The sequence below is a fragment of the Primulina eburnea genome, chromosome 4, assembly GCF_022965805.1.
Source record: "Primulina eburnea isolate SZY01 chromosome 4, ASM2296580v1, whole genome shotgun sequence".
NCBI lineage: Eukaryota > Viridiplantae > Streptophyta > Magnoliopsida > Lamiales > Gesneriaceae > Primulina > Primulina eburnea.
Genome location: NC_133104.1, coordinates 29,762,781 through 29,783,803, shown reverse-complemented (window position 1 = coordinate 29,783,803; position 21,023 = coordinate 29,762,781). Strand labels below are relative to the sequence as shown.

General features: G+C 39.9%; 1 non-coding gene across 1 annotated transcript; it reads right to left on the bottom strand.

Moving 5' to 3' along the window:
* Positions 1-963: 963 nt before the first annotated feature.
* On the bottom strand, positions 964-1,069 carry LOC140831250 (small nucleolar RNA R71). The gene has a single exon (XR_012117826.1). It is a non-coding gene; the product is annotated as a small nucleolar RNA R71 (small nucleolar RNA).
* Between the last annotated feature and the right edge of the window lie 19,954 nt (positions 1,070-21,023).

The following is a 21,023-nucleotide window of genomic DNA, read 5'->3' as shown; positions in this document are numbered from 1 at the left end:
AGAATTCCCAACAAATTCTTTTATCATTTGAAATTTAATCCATTGATTTAGCATTCATATTTCATCATTTAATCTTTGAGCTTGTTTATTTAAATTTTCTTGAATTTTATTAGTCATAAAACAAACAATCAAATTTCGTCGCTAAAGTTTTAATAACTAAAATAATAATTGTTAAAGACAGTCTCCAGTGGAACGATACTCGTATTCATATACACTATACTATTACTTGACATCGTGCACTTGCGATTACATTTTGAGCATACAAAATCATATTTTCTTGGGGAATTCATAGTGCAAGTTTTGCTCGATCAAGTTTTTGGCGCCGTTGCCGGGGACTGTTAATCTACAATTTTATTTTTAGTTATTTCCTTTAGCATTATTTCATTTCTCTTGAGATAACACTTCACATTTTCTTACAGATATCCCTTCCAGTGCATGCCAAAGTCACTTGACGTGGAGCTTGAATTCGATCCTGAAATTGAAAGAACCTTCCGCAGAAGGAGACAACAGCAGAGGCTTAAAGAACTTATGGAGAGACACGAGCCAGAACGCGAGGAGGAACAGCGTGAGGAGAGACATATCGAGATGCCACGCCGCATACCAATGCTGGAGTATGCCCAACCTTCTTTGGAGGGTGCACGCCCTAGCATTGTGAGACCTATCGTGCGGGCAAATCACTTCGAAATCAAACCAGCCATTATCCAGATGATTCAGAACACCGTCCAATTTGGAGGAACTGCTGTGGACGATCCAAACACACACATCGCGGATTTTCTTGAGATTTGCGATACTTTAAATTTAATGGAGTTTCTGATGATGCTGTTAGACTGCGTTTATTTCCTTTCTCTTTGCGTGATAAAGCTAAAGCTTGGTTGAATTGTTTACCTGTAGGTTCGATAGCTACATGGGAGGACATGGCGAAGGCGTTTCTCATCAAATACTTTCCTCCATCGAAGACCATGAAGCTGCGGGCAGACATCACAACATTCGCTCAGTTCGATCAAGAGTCACTATATGAGGCGTGGGAGCGTTTCAAAGATCTATTACGAAGATGCCCACATCACGAGTTGCCACTTGGGTTAGTCGTTCAAACCTTTTATTACGGTTTGCTTACTCCTAACCGTACTATGATAGATGCTGCTGCGTGTGGGAACCTTTTGAGGAAGACTGCGGAAGAAGGATATGAGTTGTTGGAGGAGATGGCTGCTAGCAGCTATCATCCTCAATCTGACAGGAACAACCAGCGGAGAAGTGCCGGAGTTCACCAGGTAACTGATTTTTCTGTTATTACTGCACAACTTGACGCTTTAAACAGGAAAATAGACGGCTTGAACGTGGGTGGCACGGCTATGCGTCTTCAAGAGATATTCTGTGAGAAGTGTGGAGGGGAACACTATGTGAAAGACTGTCAAGATGGAAATCCCTTCTATGTGCAAGATGAGGCACCGGTGAATCAAGTGGGAGTCCAAAACCGCCCAAGGAATGACCCTTACTCGAACACATATAATCCTGGGTGGAGGCAACATCCCAACTTCTCATGGGGCGGTCAAAACAGTCATAATAGGCCGCAAGGAGGACAACAATATGGGAAACAACCGATGTACAGATCCGATCCTCCTAGAGAAGAAAAGTCCAACTTGGAACAAATGATGTCTAAGTTTATCTCATCCACTGAAACTCGACTCCAAAACCAAGATGCATCAATAAAGGGGCTCGAGAATCAAATTGGACAGTTGGCCAAAATGATAGCAAGTAGAGAGCCGGGCACCTTGCCAAGTAATACCGAGACTAATCCAAAAGAGCAAGTGAAGGCCATTGAGTTGAAGAGCGGAAAAGTTTTGGAGCCTAGAGAAAAAGAGAAAAGCCAAGTACCGGATGAACATGCTGCGACGTCTCAAGGTAAGTCATCTAACTCTACACCAGCACTCACTGCACAACCTAAGATTGTTATCCCTCCACCTTTTCCTGCAGCATTAAAAAAGGCAAAACTAGATGCACAATTCGGTAAGTTTTTAGAGGTGTTTAAAAAATTGCATATTAATATTCCTTTTGCCGATGCTTTGATGCAAATGCCTAGTTATGCTAAATTTTTGAAGGACATCTTAGCCAACAAGAGAAAATTGGAGGATCACATGACGGTAAATTTGACCGAAAGTTGCTCTGCTTTGGTGCAAAACAAAATCCCACCGAAACTAAAAGACCCAGGGAGTTTTTCTATCCCTTGCATGATTGGTGATGTAGTTTTTCGTAAAGCATTGTGTGACCTTGGTGCAAGTATTAATATTATGCCTCTATCTGTTTTCAGGAAACTCGGATTAGGAGAGCCTAAGCCGACGAGGATGTCCTTGCAACTGGCTGACAGGTCTGTCAAGTACCCTCGCGGAGTGATTGAGGATGTGCTAGTAAAAGTGGACAAATTCATTTTTCCTGCAGACTTCGTGGTGCTCGACATGGAAGAGGATACAGAGATGCCTCTGATTTTGGGGAGACCATTCCTTGCAACTGGCAAGGCACTTATTGATGTGCAAGAGGGAAAGTTGAGATTGAGAGTGGGCGAAGAAGAGATTACATTTGATGTTTTTAATGCACTTAAGCACACACTGCATTCTGATAGTTGTTTTCAAATTGATGCTTTTGACTCTCTTGTATCCAACTATGTGCAGGATGCTCTTAGGGACCCTTTGGAGGCCTTATCAATACTGAATTGGGAGAAGAGGAGTTAGACGAAGAAAGGGCTGAAATTGTGGCACACTTTAATGCCAACCAACCATGGAGAAGGCCAATGAGGATGCGACTGGAGGATCTAGGAGAACGAAGAGATTTGACCCCTCAAAGGTCAAGCATCGAGGATCCACCAACGCTTGAGCTAAAGCCATTGCCTCCACACCTCAAGTACGTATACTTAGGTGAGAATAACACTTTACCTGTCATTATCTCTGCTGCTTTGACAGATGTGATGGAGGACAAGCTGTTGGAAGTTTTGAAAGCGCACAAGGGCGCATTTGCGTGGAAGGTGGCAGATATCAAAGGAATAAATCCATCCGTCTGCATGCACAAGATCTTGATGGAAGAGAAGTACTCACCTCTTGTGCAACCTCAAAGACGATTAAATCCAAAGATGCAAGAGGTAGTAAAGGCTGAAACAATTAAGCTTCTCGACGCAGGTATTATCTATCCTATATCTGATAGTGCATGGGTAAGTCCTGTTCAGTGTGTGCCAAAGAAAGGTGGGATTACTGTTATCACAAATGAAAATAATGAATTAATACCCACTAGGACTGTTACGGGATGGCGTGTGTGCATTGATTATAGGAAATTGAATGATGCTACCCGTAAAGACCACTTTCCCCTTCCCTTTATTGATCAAATGCTTGAGAAGTTAGCGGGTCATGAGTTCTATTGTTTTTTAGATGGGTATTTTGGGTATAACCAAATCATGATTGCGCCCGAGGACCAAGAGAAAACCACCTTCACTTGTCCTTATGGCACTTTTGCTTTTAGACAGATGTCATTTGGTTTGTGTAATGCCCCTGCCACTTTTCAGCGATGCATGACTGCTATATTCCATGATATGATTGGAACTTTTCTTGAGATATTTATGGATGACTTCTCGATTTTTGGCTCGTCTTTTAATGATTGTTTGCAGAACTTGCAGGTAGTGTTGAGGAGATGTGAGGAGACAAACTTGGTGCTTAATTGGGAAAAATGCCACTTTATGGTACAAGAGGGAATTGTCCTAGGGCACAAGGTTTCGGGGCACGGAATAGAGGTGGATAAGGCGAAAGTTGAAGTTATCAAGAACTTACCACCGCCGGCGTCCATAAAGGGAGTTAGAAGTTTTCTAGGCCACGCCGGTTTTTACCGACGTTTCATCAAAGATTTTTCTAAAATTGCAAAACCTTTATCTTCTTTACTCATGAAAGATGTGCCTTTTGATTTCAATTCTGCTTGCTTGCAGGCATACGAGAAGTTGAAAGAGCGCTTAGTGACGGCTCCTATCTTGGTGGCACCGGATTGGGATCTACCCTTCGAGATCATGTGCGACGCCAGCGATACTGCGGTAGGTGCTGTCCTCGGACAAAGACAAAACAAGGTATTTAACACCATATACTATGCAAGTAGGACTCTAGATGAAGCACAATTGAATTATGCCACCACCGAAAAAGAGTTACTTGCAGTAGTGTTTGCACTTGACAAGTTTCATGCTTATCTTGTTTTGTCGAAAGTAATTGTGTTTACTGATCACTCTGCCCTTAAATATTTACTTGCAAAGAAAGATGCAAAGCCACGCTTACTTCGGTGGATTTTATTATTGCAAGAATTTGATGTGGAAATAAAAGATAAGAAGGGTGTTGAGAATGTGGTTGCAGATCATTTGTCTAGATTAGAATTTATCAGTAATGATTGTGTGACTGATGCGATTAATGATTGGTTTCCGGATGAGCAGTTGTTTGAGGTAAAAAATTGTCCATGGTATGCAAATCTTGCGAATTTTCTTGTTACAGGACTCACCTCCCCCAAATCTTACATTTCACCAAAGAAAGAAATTCTTTTCGGACGTGAAATATTATTTTTGGGAAGAACCTTTCTTGTTTAAGATTTGTGCAGATTCTATGATTCGGAGATGTGTGGCGGAGGAAGAGATGGGATCGATTCTTACTCATTGCCATGACCGTGAGGTAGGTGGTCACTTTGGACCAACGAGGACGGCATCTAAGGTACTCGAATGTGGCTTTTATTGGCCAACCCTCTTTAAAGATGCTCGTTCTTATGTGCTAGCATGTGATAAATGCCAACGGACAGGTAACATCTCTAACCGTCACGAAATGCCTTTAAATAATATCATTGAGTGTGAGGTTTTTGATGTGTGGGGAATAGATTTCATGGGACCGTTTCCCAGTTCTTTCACGAAAAAATACATTTTGGTGGCGGTGGATTATGTGTCTAAGTGGGTAGAGGACGGAAGCATACGCCACTAATGATGCTCAAGTGGTTCTAAAATTTTTGAAGAAAAACATTTTTAACCGCTTTGGAACACCACGAGCAATCATTAGTGATGGTGGCACTCATTTTTGCAACAAACTCTTTGAAAAACTTTTAAGCAAATATGGTGTCACACATAAGATCTCTACCCCTTATCACCCCCAGACGAGTGGGCAAGTTGAGGTGTCTAACCGAGAGATAAAGCGAATTTTGGAGAAGGTGGTAGGTGTCAGTAGGAAGGATTGGTCGGTGAGATTAGATGATGCTCTTTGGGCATATAGGACTGCTTTCAAAACACCAATAGGCACGACACCGTACAGATTATTGTTTGGTAAAGCATGTCACATTACCTGTAGAGTTAGAGCATCGCGAATATTGGGCAACCAAAGCACTAAACTTTAACTTTACTGATGCAGGTGAACGACGGTTGCTTCAACTAGATCAATTGGAGGAGTTCCGAAATCTGGCCTATGATCTTGCATTGTCATACAAAGAGAAAACAAAGAAGGCTCATGATAAGAGGATCATCGAGAGAGAATTCAAAGAAGGCGAAAGTGTCCTACTCTACAACTCCCGGTTGCGACTATTTCCCGGGAAATTGAAGTCACGATGGTCCGGTCCATTCGTGATCTCGAAAGTTTATCCATCGGGAGCTGTAGAATTGAAAGATGGGAAGGATGGGGCATTTACGGTCAATGCCCAGCGACTGAAGCACTACATGGGTGGCACAATTGAGCCGCAACTTGGAATCACTCGGTTCCAAGACACGCCGAACTGAGACAGACCGACAGTCAAGCTCTCGACGATAAATTGAGAACTTACTTCTTTTCCCTTCTCTTGCATTTAATTTAATTTTCTTTTTCTTTCGTGTCAGCATATTTTGTTTTACTGTTGTTTTATATATATATAAAAAAAAAAGGTGGAATGTGAATTTTTCCCGAGAACTCGGCGCTCGGGCGGTAATTTATTACCGCTCGAGCGCGAAGCTAATACAGAAGTCCAGAGAGCTTGGCGCTCGGGCGGTAATATTTTACCGCTCGAGCGCGAGCATTTGCCTCTACTAACTTTTCCCCGAGGACTCGGCGCTCGAGCGGTAATATTTTACCGCTCGAGCGCGAAGCCTTTTAAAGCAGATCCCCTTCCCCTTTCTTCATTCTGCACGAAATTTTCTCTCTCAAAATCCCTAATCCCCAAATTCCCCTCTCAAAAATCCCACACTACTCTCATTTTGTTCTTTCAATTTTGTGGTGCAGGCGTTCAATATCCACTCTAGTCTCCGGCAACAAGGCACAAACTCCCTTGGGAAGTAAGAACACCATTCTCCAACTCAAAGATTCAACTTGTCCAACACAATGGCTCCCAAAAAGCAAAAAGGTAACCCCGGTTCCTCCTCTTCATCATCGTTTGATAGGGCACGGTTTGGTAGTATAGAGGCTAGGGCTCGATACGAGCATGCGAAAATTCATCGCAACCCAATAGCCGAGAGGGGAGTCCGGCGACAGTTAGAGGACAGATACTTGGATATTATTGTTGATTTGCAAAGACGTGGTTGGGAACAATACGGTGAGCAACCTAAGGCAGCGGTAGTGTCTGTGGTTCGCGAATTTTACGCCAACGCAGCGGAGGGGCGAAATGGTTTGGTGTTTGTGAGAGGTAAGCATGTACCATATGACTCGGTGACGATCAACGCACTGTTAGGGACGGCGGAGGTTGACGACTCCCACTTCCAGACATTGGTTGCTAACCCGAATTATGATACGATTCTCGCCACATTGTGCCATCCGGGCGCAATATGGAAACCATTGGGCGGCTCGCCGAGTTGTTTTGACGAGAAGTATTTTAAAACCGAAGTTGCCCTATGGTATTTATTTGTGGCTCGGAGAATGATGCCGGTCTCGCATAAGAGCGAGGTCCAGAAAGAGCGGGCGGTGCTGCTTTATGCGTTGACCGAGGGATACGCCATCAACGTGGGCACACTCATCAATTCACAAATCACACTGAGTGCCCACAACAGTCATGTGGGCCTGTTCTTCCCCACCATTATCTCCGAGTTGTGCGCTAGAGCGGGAGTCGTGTTTCGCGATGATGAGGAGTGGTTGCAACCCATGAAGCCTATTTGTGTCGAAGACCTCCAGCGGAAACGAGCTAAGCGAATCAGTGAATTTCCCTCTCGGGAGGAGAACGCCGGTGGATCTAGCACCAACATCCCACGCCACCTCCCACCACCACCCCGACGGAGAACTCACACCGATATGATGGCTGAGAATCTCGCCTTCCAAACGCATCAGGGTCAATTCAACTCGTATGTCACCGACCATCTGTCTCACATTGACTCCATGATGCGCTCACTGTTTGTTCAAGGGGGCGTTGACCCATCGACCATCCCACCGTCTCCGCTACCCCCTCCCCCATTCCGGTTCCAGTATGATTACTCTCAACATGGGGAGGCCGCAGGAGTGCCACCGCCGGAGCAGGATGAGGATGACACTTGATCAGGGGAGTTTACTGTTTCCCCTACTTCGCATTTTTTTCCTTTACCGATTTTTGATTTTTCTTTCTTATCATTGTTTCCGTCTAGCATGTTTATTAGATTATGTAGTCTGCATTTGTGTTTGCATTTCTGTGTTTGCATTTACATTCATGAGTTGTTTTGTTGTTAGTGTTTGTTTCGTTTTGTGCAATGAGGGCATTGCACAACTCTAGTATGAGCGGGTAGATCGTTATGTTTGTTTAGTTCATGTTTGGTATCGTTTATGGTGAGGAGACATAGTTTATGAGCCAATGATGATGTTGAATTGATAATATACAAAAATATTGATTGGGTCACTTCATGAATGATACTCTTGATTGTTGACACATGAATTTTGGTACAAAGTTTGAACTTTTTGAGCACATATGTGTGGGGACTAGAATTTTGTAGGAATAATGGTGAAATTTGAAAGTTTTGTGTGGTTAACTTGAAAGGCATCATTTATGAGTTGATTTAGCATGTAAACCCGTGAAAATAAGTCGCTAATTGGGACCTTGAATGAGAAAATTTGATTTGCCTTGAACTTTACATTTACCTCCTTTCCAATGCACTGAATTAAAATGTCATACTCCTAACCAGCTGTAAACCAAAGTATATATTCTTAGCCTAGGGAGTACATGTGTGAAAATTGTGCATTTAAAAAAAAAAGAGAAAAAGAGAAGAAAGAAGGAGATGTAAGGTGAGGGGGAGCCGAAATAAAAGGAATGAAATTCTATTCCTAGGCTAAAAGTTGGAGATGTAAGGAGACGAGGAAAGTCAGACGAAAAGTCTTGACGATTGCACAATGAAAATGATCGGTGTACTCTCAACTTTTAGCCACTTGAGCTTATTTTCCTTCTTTTTGACACCCTTATCTGCACTTAAAAGTTGAATAAAGTTCAATTTATGGCTAGTGATAAATGGACACGGGGGTGCATGCTAGTGAGACTTGTATTGAAGTGTTAATTGAGTGACTCGCATGATTTGATAATTGATCTATTTGAAATACGAATGACTAGACCCATCATGACACACACACACGTTCAAATGAGTGTCAAGAGTTATGTGTAGATGAGAATGAGTATGCGTTTGCGATTTGACTTGATTATGATCTATATGTGGGAAAGTTCACTGAGGCATGACATAAAAGTTGTTAACTCACCATTGACATTTACTTGTGTTGGTTATTTCTTGTTTGAGTGTGTTGTGTTCGTTGTGTTTGTTTAAAATCTCGTGCTTTAACCTATTTTGCTCGAGGGCGAGCAAAAGGTTAGTATGAGGGGGTTGATATGTGTCGTTTTTACGTGTTTTATTGCATTGGTTTAGTTGTGTTTGCACTGTGCATGCATGCATTTCTTTTACTTTTTGTTCATTTTCGAGTAATCATTTGCATTTTATCATGTCTCACTTGTATGTGATGAAATTGCAGGAAAAATGGTCGAAAAACCAAGAATGAAGCAAAGTGTAAAGTGTTGAAGACAAGGAACTTTGGACAGAAAGTTCGGCGCTCGAGCGGTAGATTTCTACCGCCCGGGCGCCACATTTGACTAGCAAAGAGAAGAAGACAGAAAGTTTGGCGCTCAGGCGGTACATTTCTACCGCCCGGGCGCGAGAAGGTGCATCCGAAGACAGAAAGGTCGGCGCTCGAGCGGTAGTTTTCTACCGCCCGAGCGCGAATGCTGCATTTGCCAAGGAGAATTACAGAAAGTGTGGCGCTCGAGCGGTACTTTTCTACCGCCCGAGCGCCGCCTATTTTTGGAAATTATCGTGCGCGATTCTCTACCTTATTTTGGAGGTGTGGTTGATATGGTAAGGCTATTGCACGTTTTTGGGGGATTATTCAGACGGATTTGCAGGAGCACAAGGAGTTTTTGGAGAGCCTTTGCACTTGGATTGAAGATTCGACGGCTTCTGGGCATCGTTCTTCGCAGATTTCGTCACGTCTCGTATTTCTAGTTTATTTTCCGTTGTTTAAATATTGTTTTGCTTATTTTCATTATGAATTCTAGTAGCTAATTTTAATATTTGTTTGGATTAAAGGGGATCCTACTCCAAACTTTTAGTTGATTAATTCATATTTTGAGTTGTGCTTTATTCTTGATTGTACTACGATTTTTATTGTGTCGTTTGAGCGTAGCTAACTTTTACGACAATTTTATATCACGAGTGAGTTCGAGAGAATAACTAGTGATAGGATCGAGTAGTATAATCTGCGGATCTACAATTTGCATAGAAATATGAAATTGGATACGTGCCGATAGTCATAGTCCTTAGGGTCGAAAACTAGGGGATTTCATCAATCGAAATGCGGTTCATTCTTGATAAATAATTAAAGACATTTAATTACTTCATTGAGTGAATTAGTTTGGCATAGCTCGAGAGAGTGTGTTCAATTGAATAGGAAATCCTGTCGGAAGGTAGAACACAATCGAACGAATTAATTAATTAATAAGGGGTAGGTGAACCAGAATTCCCAACAAATTCTTTTATCATTTGAAATTTAATCCATTGATTTAGCATTCATATTTCATCATTTAATCTTTGAGCTTGTTTATTTAAATTTTCTTGAATTTTATTAGTCATAAAACAAACAATCAAATTTCGTCGCTAAAGTTTTAATAACCAAAATAATAATTGTTAAAGACAGTCTCCAGTGGAACGATACTCGTATTCATATTCACTATACTATTACTTGACATCGTGCACTTGCGATTACATTTTGAGCATACAAAATCATATTTTCTTGGGGAATTCATAGTGCAAGTTTTGCTCGATCAGTGAACAAGATTAATACTAGCGTGGATGCGAGCTTTTGTTTCAATGTCTGAAAATTTTCTCACGGCTTTCACTCCAAATGAACTTGAAATTCTTCTATGTGAGTTTTGTCAGTGGTACGTACGGCTATCGAGGAGAACCCATCAACAAACTTCTTGTAATAACCTGCCAATCTAAGAAAGTTTTTGATGTCGGTGACGTTCTTAGGTCTCGGTCAATTTGTAATTGCCTCTGCTTTCTTTGGATCCACCGATACTCCTGCTTCAGAAATCACATGTCCTAAAAATGATACTCTTTAACTAGAATTCACATTGTTGAAGTTAGCATAGATCCCATTTTCTCTTAAGATTTGCAGAGCAAGGTGGAGGTGCTCTTCGTGATCTCTCTCGCTGGGAGAATAGAAAAGGATGTCATCGATGAATAATACTATGAATTGATCCAGGAATGATTTGAACACTCTATTCATTAGGTCCATGAATGTCGCCGGCGTATTCATCAAGCCAAAAGGCATCAACGTAAATTCAAAATGTCTATACCTTGTTCAAAAAGCTGTATGGGGATATAAAATATCTTATCATCAACGTGCACTAGAAATAAAATATTTTAATAATTATTTTTATGACTTAATTAATTAAATTAGGTAGTATTTAATTATAGGTGGAATTTTAAAATTGTAGGGCTCTTAATTTAAAATTGGAAGTCTTAATTAGTAATTTATAATTTGAGGATTTAATTATTAATTTAAATATTGATTAAATAACCTAAACACCTAGCTAATATTCTATTATATAGATGAGGAAGAATCCTACCTAACTCTACCTCACAACTCACGCACACACACAACAAAACACACACCAACACACACAAGCAACTCAACTCTCGGCCCAAAATCTTTCACGCAAGGGTCAAGTTTTTTTGATCTTCTTCCATCAGAAGCTTCAGCCGAATACTCCCACCACCATAATTGATAAATTTATCCACTTTTTGAGCCATAAAATGTAGCAAACCATCTCCGTTCTCCCACGCGTTCGTTTATCGATATTTCGTGTGTTTTAACACAAAGGCATGTCTAAACCTTTCTTTTATGTATTGATCATATTATATACTGTATTTTGATATAAAATATGCAAGAAAAATCATTGGTTTAATTATAAGTATGCTAGAACTTGATTAAAACTCGTTTTGGTACATGCTTGAACTTATTCATTTTATTGAGTGTTTAATTGCCGTCTTCGCTGGATTGATCATATGGCTTGCTAATATGTATGATCATGTTAAGGGTTGTGTTTAGATGTCATTAGGTGGTCCATGAAGGGGCAAAGGGCTGCTGGTACAACAGAAGGCGAGATAAGCGCGTGGTCACACCAAGGAGGGGGATCGCGTGCGGCCGTGGGGTTGTGGCTTGTAGGCTGGACTAGGGTGTGAGGCTAGGGTCTAGGAGGGGATCTTAGGATCCCTAGGTAGGTCTGGTAATGGCTGGTTAGGGTTAGGTTGGGTAGAAATAGTTATTGGAGCCGTAAGTTACAAGCTTGCACGTATGGGTGTTGTTCGCGACTTAGGGCTGCTGTTTTCGTTTGTTTAAGGGCTTGTGCGTGTGTATGGGCTGGACTAGGGTCGTAAATTATGTCTAAAGGTCGAGTCTAGGGCTTGGTTTGAGTTAAAATCGATAGGAATTCGTATGGAACACATAAGTTCTATAACATCATTTTTTGGGCAGCTTGTGTCTAGATTGTTCGTTGTGCATGATACATGGTTCGTACATAGTTCGGGGCTGGTTTAGGGCTTGGGCGGTAGGTTAGGATGTATTATATGTATGGATTGAGTCCCGACTCGATTGGTATGTCCTAAGTGGTTCTATTTAATTTGGGAAGTCGTACGTGTTCGAATGCACCTTAGGGGCTATTTTGGGTATAAATTTTAGTATGTTAGGACAGCAAGTTCAAGGACGATCCAACGAGATTCACGATGTTCATAAGTATGTATGACACGAGAAATAATTGTTTTGAGGTATGAGATTTGTATTGTGGCCAAATTATGTTACGAGTTTGGAAGCCGCAGAACGTGTTCGGGTACCTCTCCAACCTCTTCGGAGGAGTTATGTTATGGAGCAGACATCTAGTCCAAGGGATGTGGTAATCTCTACCGACCCAGTGCTGCGGTTTTGTAGTAGCCCGAATTCCAAATTGGGTAATTAACGGATTAATGGTGATTAAGAAAGTTTAATGTGTAATTTTGACCGTGGTCATGATCGGACGGACCGAAGATGGTTCGGTAGCACCGAAGAGTTCGGACGATCCGAAGTGGGTTCGGTGGATCCGATCATGAGGTGTCAAGAGCCGATCGACACGTGGGAGTTCGGACGTTCCGAAGTGTAGGTTCGGTGGATCCGATCGTGAGGTGTCAAGAGCTGATGGACACGTGGGAGTTCGGACGTTCCGAAGTGTAGGTTCGGTGGATCCGATCGTGAGGTGTCAAGAGCTGATGGACACGTAAGAGTTCGGACGTTCCGAAGTAGGTTCAGTGGATCCGAACATAGCCTATAAATAGTGCTCGGATTTCCTCATTTTTGTATTGACAATCCTTGAGTTGTGTCTCATATTTGAGAGATTTGGAAGGTTTCTAGGGTTAGTTGCCGGTCGAGCGATAGCCAAGAGCTGCCAGGATTGGTAGTGTAGCGACGCCTGAGTTACGAGGCAATCGACATCAAAGGACTGTCGACGGACGAAGGTAAACCCTAAACCTTTGGTAGTACTAGGGAGTACTGGTTTTGCTAGTTGAGCATGGTAGTATTGTTCATTGGGTGCTTTTGATGCATAGGCTTGTTCTAGACCTGATTAGCGGTGTTGCGTAAGGCTAGGCTTGCTGTGATAGAGGTACGAAAGTACTATCCGAGATATCCTGGTTGAGTATACATTCTTATATGTGTTGCATGATTTTGTGGTGCATTGATATATGTCATATGATGTATGCTATTATGTCACGTTTATTACTGCACGTTGCATTTCATGTTGAGCCGTATCTTCTTCGAGATAACCTTTACTGTTGAGCTGTATCTCTTTCGAGATAAGCTATATCTTGTGGGGCCGCTCAGCCCTGTCTTGTCTTGTGGACGCATGGACACCGAGAGTACACAGTGGCCGACGGGTCGGGAGGGCTTCGGTGATCCGGGACATTTTAGGTCCACGTCTGTTCTTGCAGTGGATGCAGTGACCCAGAGGTTGGACCGCGCGGCACTATCCACTTGGCGCCTCTAGACTGAGCATTTTGAGATCTTTTGTGACTCCTGTTTCTTGACTACCCTGGTATCATATCATAGCATGTGCATTTCATATAGGTTTGTATACTCATGCTTTTGTACTGGGCGTTCTTATCGCTCACGTCCTCGGTTTTTGTTTATCTTGGACACCCCATTCCCTCGGGGCAGGCCTCAGGTTGGACAGCTCGGGTAGAGCAGGAGGAGGACAGTGAGTATCTGGTTGGTTTAGTTTTCAGTACTATTCTATTTCGTTATGGTTGTACCGAATATATTTTGAGTTGTTCTGATTTCGATTGGGTTGTATAACTATCATTTGTTGGTATTTTCCGCTGTTATCTCTGATTATTATTAATTAAGTTAATTGCATGTTTAGTTCTCAACTAGTAGGTGATTCTGGAACGGGTCACTACATTTATGGTATCAGAGCATGCTTACGATTTTGGGATATAGATTTCTGTTTTAGGATTTCCGTTGACCAATTTACTAGTTTTCCCTATTCTATCTTGTAGCGATGGCTGACCACTTTGGTGATGAGAGTAGTCAGGGGAGTGTAGGTCGTTGGGGTAATCAGGACGATCGTAGGCGTTACCGGAGCATCGCATTCATTCATTTCTGCACGATTTGTTAAGCGTCATAAGTTACTGTATGTTTCTCTTGATGTCATTCTTTCCGTTTCTACTCCGATGGGTCATTCGGTTTTAGCCAAGCGTCTAGTGATGGGTTGTCCCTTAGATTTTGAGGGTAACGATGTTGTTATTTCGTTTTGTTCATCCTCTAAGCTTGATTTCGAGGACGAAATCGTTTTAAGGGGGGGAAAATGTAGTAGCCCGAATTCCAAATTGGGTAATTAACGGATTAATGGTGATTAAGAAAGTTTAATGTGTAATTTTGACCGTGGTCATGATCGGACGGACCGAAGATGGTTCGGTAGCACCGAAGAGTTCGGACGATCCGAAGTGGGTTCAGTGGATCCGATCATGAGGTGTCAAGAGCCGATCGACACGTGGGAGTTCGGACGTTCCGAAGTGTAGGTTCGGTGGATCCGATCGTGAGGTGTCAAGAGCTGATGGACACGTGGGAGTTCGGACGTTCCGAAGTGTAGGTTCGGTGGATCCGATCGTGAGGTGTCAAGAGCTGATGGACACGTAAGAGTTCGGACGTTCCGAAGTAGGTTCAGTGGATCCGAACATAGCCTATAAATAGTGCTCGGATTTCCTCATTTTTGTATTGACAATCCTTGAGTTGTGTCTCATATTTGAGAGATTTGGAAGGTTTCTAGGGTTAGTTGCCGGTCGAGCGATAGCCAAGAGCTGCCAGGATTGGTAGTGTAGCGACGCCTGAGTTACGAGGCAATCGACATCAAAGGACTGTCGACGGACGAAGGTAAACCCTAAACCTTTGGTAGTACTAGGGAGTACTGGTTTTGCTAGTTGAGCATGGTAGTATTGTTCATTGGGTGCTTTTGATGCATAGGCTTGTTCTAGACCTGATTAGCGGTGTTGCGTAAGGCTAGGCTTGCTGTGATAGAGGTACGAAAGTACTATCCGAGATATCCTGGTTGAGTATACATTCTTATATGTGTTGCATGATTTTGTGGTGCATTGATATATGTCATATGATGTATGCTATTATGTCACGTTTATTACTGCACGTTGCATTTCATGTTGAGCCGTATCTTCTTCGAGATAGCCTTTACTGTTGAGCTGTATCTCTTTCGAGATAAGCTATATCTTGTGGGGCCGCTCAGCCCTGTCTTGTCTTGTGGACGCATGGACACCGAGAGTACACAGTGGCCGACGGGTCGGGAGGGCTTCGGTGATCCGGGACATTTTAGGTCCACGTCTGTTCTTGCAGTGGATGCAGTGACCCAGAGGTTGGACCGCGCGGCACTATCCACTTGGCGCCTCTAGACTGAGCATTTTGAGATCTTTTGTGACTCCTGTTTCTTGACTACCCTGGTATCATATCATAGCATGTGCATTTCATATAGGTTTGTATACTCATGCTTTTGTACTGGGCGTTCTTATCGCTCACGTCCTCGGTTTTTGTTTATCTTGGACACCCCATTCCCTCGGGGCAGGCCTCAGGTTGGACAGCTCGGGTAGAGCAGGAGGAGGACAGTGAGTATCTGGTTGGTTTAGTTTTCAGTACTATTCTATTTCGTTATGGTTGTACCGAATATATTTTGAGTTGTTCTGATTTCGATTGGGTTGTATAACTATCATTTGTTGGTATTTTCCGCTGTTATCTCTGATTATTATTAATTAAGTTAATTGCATGTTTAGTTCTCAACTAGTAGGTGATTCTGGAACGGGTCACTACAGGTTTAGTTTGATCAAACGATTTATGTTATGGGCCACTTGTATTGAGCATAACTCTACGCAAAATGATTTACGATTACGATTATTATGACGAGTATGAAAATACGATTTTATTAAAATGTTTATGAAAGAAAGTCACGTTATACATATGTAGGACCGAGCGCTTGTCGCTTTACCAGAAGCTATATCTGTTTGTAATTGTGCAACTCAAATATTTTGAACCGCACAACAGCTCAAGCAATACGGTTCGATCGCTCTACCAAACAGGGACAATTATTGCATACAACAATCTTCATCCCAATAATTGCACTATTGCAATCAACAAGAATCGAACCCGTGATCTTGGCTCTAATACTAATTGATAGGATCTGTTTGAGAGAAAATCGTTGAGCTACAATAGCTCGATTTTTGTTATATTGAACACCAATGAATTAAATCAAGTTTGGTTTTCAAACCAAGTGGAAGACACTCAAAATAACTTCGTAAAAACCGATTAAATATTTTGTAAAGAATTTAAAATATATGCAAGTTGAGTGAGTAAAAATATTTTGGTTGAAGCATTTTATCAAACATTTGGTATGCAATATTTTGCTATTTGAAGAACACATAAAATGCTTCAAAAATGCATCTTTAAAACAATGGAAATGATAAGTAAATACAAGAACTAAATAGTCACGATTTTTTTATGGATGTTCGGAGACTTCAAATGCTCCTACTCACTCCTTTTTCTCCTTGGGAAGGATTAACTAGAAGACTTCGATTTATACAACTCTTTGTACGAATCCATTTCAACTTAACATTTGAAGTTCAACTTTCTTGTATATGTGTGAGTACTTGTGTGTGAGGAATTTATCCTTTATATTGTACATCTTAAATGTAACCTCTCATAAGGGCTTGTGCTCTCAAATAGCAGATTTTTTCATGCTAACTGGCCATGCTTTTAATCCTATTCAAAAGCTCTTGTTTGATCTTCAAAATGTTGTATTTATAGGCCACAACACTGATATATACATTAGACACAAGAGTATGACCGTTTGGAAAGTTTCTGTATTGTTTCTGAAAATGCAACGGTCAAATTCGCCTTGCTAGACAGTTCCAAAGAGATATCATCAAACCACCGAAGCTAGCCATAAATTCAGTTTGGCTAATTTCAGTTTCCTTCTTGTGTTTGCAACTTCATACGTGAGTAAATATGTTAGGAATACAATAAAGAGTTTTGTTAATATCAAAATCAAGATTGCGAACATGAAATATTCCAACAATCTCATCTTTTTTGATGATCACAAAACTTGGATAAAAAATCGATCCATCTAACATATTACTCCCCTTTTATGTGTGAATCAAAAAGTCATATTTTCAAAACATTTTAAGCAAAAAAATTTCTCCCCCTCAATATTTAAAAATAATCTTAAACAATAATGAGTTTTATGTTTTTATTATGCTATGTACTATCTGTGTTTAAAATTGCATGAATTTTTATTACGTATTACTTGTTATTCACGGTTTATGTATGTTGAATTATTAGGCTCACTAAACTTGATCGATGCAGATGATGTAGTTGAGGAGACGAGAGGCGGTGACTAGTGAGTAGGCTCAGGCCAGAGGCAGTGCAAACTCGAGGGCTTTGTAGTTCACGAGTTTTTACTATGCACATTTTAAAACTATTTAATCTGTTTTTATTGCACTAGTTTTGGTGACTAGTATGCTGAACCTTTTATATTATGTTGGATTTTTCAAATCATGGTGGATGTCTTAACTTGGGATTTATGGTTGTGGAATTTAAAATGATGGAGATTTTATATTTTATTTTTAGTACGACTGGTGACCGTGATTTATTTTACGAGCTATATTTAAAAAAAATTATTTAATAAGAATATTTTAAATTTTTTGGCAAATATTAAAGTACTAGAATTTTAAGACACGATTCGTCAAATATCATGTCCTTAGATCCAGTTTCGAAAATACCGCGACTCCCTTAAGCTGATCAAACAGGTTGTCTATCCTCGGTAGAGGGTAATTGTTCTTGATTGTGATCTTGTTTAATTCTCTATAATTAATGCACAATCTCATACTCTAGTCCTTTTTCTTTACAAAGAGTATTGGAGCTCCCGATGGGACACACTCAGTCAAATTTTCTTTTTGTCTAACAATTATTGGAGTTGTTCTTTTAGCTCCTTAAGTTCAACTGGTGCCTTAGAAATTGGTGCAGCACCGGTGACCAAATTGATTTCGAACTCAACCTCGTGGTCCGGGACTGCTCGAGAGAGTTCTTCTGGAAAAACATTCAGGAACTCTCATACTAATGGGATGTATTCTAGTTTGAGTTCGACTTCCTCCTTCGTTTTGCTAACCATTGCCAGGTAGATATCCTCTCCATATTTCATGGCTTTCCATGCTTCGGAAGCAGAAAGGAGTGATGTCCGTTCCTTGGATTTACCTTGATACACGACCTCTTCCTGAGTTGGGGTTCGGAGTCTAATGCTCTTTCCCTTACAGTTGACCATTGCGTTGTTTCTTGCCAATCAATCCATCCCTAGAATGATGTCGAAATCGACCATAACTGGATGTATCGGGTTAGCATGAAAGTCAGATTACTTATACTGATTCTACTGTCACTGTAAATTTCACAAGTTTCAATGGTTCTTCTTGTAGGTGTGGCTATCAGAAAAGGCTCGATTAGTTTCTCGGGTTTACATCCTAATTAATTAGCAAAACTCTTAGACATAAAAGAATGTGTAGCACCATTCACTTTTGAATTAGGATTGTACCTGGCATAAAATCGTTGGCGTCATCTGCCTCCTCTTGAGTCATAGCAAAGATCCTGACATTCAGTTTGTTTTCCTTCTGCTTGCTCCCACATTTGGCCCAGTTCCCTTGTTGGGTCCAATTGCTTTGTTGTTAGCATTTAAACACTCCACAATTTGGTGCCCCGGATTCCCAAATCCGAAGCATTGCCGCTAGCTCTTCGGAACTCTCCAGTATGTTTTTAATGGCATATTGGACATGGTCTGGGTCCTTGATAGTTCGTAGTAGAGGAATGCTATAAGGTCTAAAAATAAAAAAAACGTAATCCAACTGCATGGGAATCTAGGAAAATGACCAATTAAATGACTTTAATGACATGAATTAATTGTGACATACATGATTCCATGTTAAAAATAGGATTTTATTACTAGAATGCACAAAACTATATTTCTAAAGGTTATTCAAGATGTGATTGAGGAACGGAGATCAATGGATGAAAAATGGAAAATATTTTTATTAAATAATTGTTTTTAATTATTTAAAATAAGGTTGATGCTTTATGATATTTTTAAGAATAAGGAGTTTTGAGGTGATTTTATAAGCCAAGAATAACTTTTAACGATATTCGATTTTCGACAAAATATGAATTTTTCAAGAACTCGGCTAATATTTTCACGAATTTTCCTAAACAAAATATTTTAAATATGCACTAATGGGTTTAACGGGCCTATTGTACCATGCTAATGGGCCTAGGCTTCCCTCACAAAACACACGAAGTCTCCTAGCAGCAATGTAAGGTCCATGAATTTATTTCACGTAACCTGAATGCATGCAATATAAGATTTTTATTTTTAATTATGTGTTTAATTATTTTTATGCATTTATGCATAATTCATGCATGATAGGATTTAATTCACGAAATTTTAAAAGTTCGTGCATTAGGGTTTCTAGTTGCATTTCACGCTCGAACTAGGAACGGAGACCGGAGAATTTTCAGGAAAATAATTTTAATTACATGATTAATTTTTATTAATTAATGTAAGGTGTTTTTAAGTGCATTTTTCAAAAAGGGGATTTTACTGGGTATTTTTACCGCATGATTTTATTTTTAACGATACACAAATTTTATCGAATTGGTTTTTGAAGATTCGGCTAATATTTTCAAAAACTTCCCAACACGAAATATTTTTCGAGAGTGTGTTTGGATTTAATAGGCCTAATTTTAATCTTATGGGCCTAAAACTATTTTAAGATTTTAATTAATAAAATTAAGGCCCATTAAGTTAATTGTTAACCATTTAATTAGTATATATTTATCCTTTAACCTAAACCTAATCATTTTCACATAGCCGACACCTCCCTTCAGCTCCTTTTCCTCTCGGCTTCAGCATTCTCCAGCTGAGGAAGCTTCGGTTTGCTCTTGTTCTTGCGAAAGGAATTCATCCAGGTCTCCCTCGTCTCGTTTTTGTTCATCAAACATCATTCAGGCACGCTTTGTAACATCTTTCTCGCATCATTCACGTTATATTATTGATGTATATGTATTTATGCATGTAAAACTTTCGATCCAGCCCTGTTGATAAAGATAAAAAATTGTATATTAATTAAATGTTTTATAATATAAATATATAGTTTTTGTTTTATTAAATGTTTAAATATTATATGTTTTATAATAAATTGTATAAAATATAAGTTGTTGTGTAATTATAAGTTTTTACTATTTTTTACAGGTTCGATAAAACAAGAATAAACTTGGCGTTGCAAATGAGATTAAGATGATTCTTATCTACAATATTGGTGGCAAGCATGACATAAAAATGTTCTCACAAGTGGATCAAATTAAGCAACAATAAAAGTTACCAAAAAAGTGGCAGTTTTACCATGCTCTAGTATTTTGACCATATCTCTCAAATTACTTGGTCAAATGGTTAAAAAAAAATACCACAATTCAAACAAATCAGATATCTACATGTTTGTTTTTATGTGGAGAAGAAAATTCAGATGGGAAGATTTTCAAAAGTGATGTGTATTAAAATATTAATTACTTGGAACACCAATGAAGACTTATGTGTAAAAAATAATTTTTATTTGTGGTTGTCTCCCCAAATTTGGCTATAAATAGGGGTGCATTGTAATGTATTGAGATATCCATCATTTTATGAACAAACCTTTGAGTTCATAATATTTCTCTCTTTGTTTTTCCTTTATTTCTTCATTTAAATATAATTAGCATGTTAAATTCATATTCAAAGTTTTACACTTTGAATAATGAGTAGCTAACTTTCCAAAGTTGAGAAGAAAATGTGAAACACTTGACATGATAATAAGGAAAATAAAAGGTAAGAATCTATGTTTTATATTATTTAATCATTAATTATTGTATATGTTATATTTATTTCTTTAAGTATTATTATACCCTACTTATAAGTGGGAG